General features: G+C 37.8%; 1 protein-coding gene across 1 annotated transcript in view; it reads left to right on the forward strand.

Annotated features, from left to right (window-relative positions):
- The window catches only part of Fs (Follistatin), a 451,667-nt gene that overhangs the window by 235,494 nt on the left and 214,822 nt on the right, over positions 1-1,351 (forward strand).

The following is a 1,351-nucleotide window of genomic DNA, read 5'->3' on the forward strand; positions in this document are numbered from 1 at the left end:
TTCCACCAAACCTTGTGGCCTTATTGGTAACGTCCTCTGCCGGGTGATCGCCAGACGGGGGTTCGAGTCCCGTTTAAACTCTTTAGTTCCTTTAGTGTATGCAACCTTGCCATCCTGGTGAGCTAAGGTGGGGGGATTTTGGGGAGCCTATAGGTCTACCTTTGAGTCATCAGAAGCCAATACCTGGCGCTCCCTGGTCCTACCTTGGTTGGAGAGGTGGCTTGGGCGCTGATCATATGATATATGGTCAGTCTCTAGGGCATTGTCCTGATTGCTAGGGCAATGTCACTGTCCCTTGCTTCTGCCATTCATGAGTCACCTTTAAACCTTTAAAAGTTCAATAGGTATATATATATATATATTATATATATATATATATATATATATATAGAGAGAGAGAGAGAGAGAGAGAGAGAGAGAGAGAGAGAGAATATCAAAATATAATCTTAAAAATGTGAAATAGAATAACTGAATAAGCTACATCAGATGAAAACAGTGTAAAATAGAGAATCAGAGCAAATAGACAGAAAATCTTTGAAAACATTGTAATGATTTATAAATCAAAGATGTTATATTCTAGGAAAAAGAACCTCTGGTGATTTTTTGTCATTTTTTGAAAGAATCCCATCGAGTTTTCCCTAACTTTATAGAAAACGGATAACGTGTATATAAAGAAACATTTGTTGGATGTTTGTAACCTGTTGATAAGCTTGGCTGTCCCAGTGACGTCATCATGAAAAACAAAATTTGCGTCGGTTTAAAGGTTTAAAGGTCGCTCATGAATGGCAGAGGCAAGGGACAGTGACATTGCCCTAGCAATCAGGACAATGCCCTAGCCTCCTCTCCACCCAAGCTAGGACCAGGGAGGGCCAGGTAGTGGCTATTGATGAGTCAGCATATAGACCTATAGGCTCCCCCAAACCCCCCAACCTTAGCTCACAAGGATGGTAAGGTTGCAGACACTAATGGCACTAAACGAGTCTGAGCGGGACTCAAACACTCGTCTGGCAAACACCAGACAGAGACGTTACCAATCAGCCCACATCTAAAAGCTGTTGTTTTTGTTGCTGCTGTTTTTTTGTTTCCTTACACTATTATTTCTCTTTTATTAAGTCTGACTTTTATTTTTGTTTTTTCCCTTTTTTATTAAAGTGCTCTTTTCTCTTGTGTTTTTTTTTTTACTTGCGCTGATTTTTAATTTTCTCATTATAATTGTTTTCTTACTTTAAAAATTTGTTTTTTTTTTTCTTTCACTGATTTTTTATTGTCTCTTTACAATAGTTTTCTTACTTTAAAATTTTTTTCTTCTTTCACGGATTTATACTTTTCTCCTTGCAATAGTTTTCTTCTT

This window comes from Palaemon carinicauda, chromosome 11, assembly GCF_036898095.1.
Source record: "Palaemon carinicauda isolate YSFRI2023 chromosome 11, ASM3689809v2, whole genome shotgun sequence".
In the NCBI taxonomy this organism is placed as follows: Eukaryota; Metazoa; Arthropoda; class Malacostraca; order Decapoda; family Palaemonidae; genus Palaemon; species Palaemon carinicauda.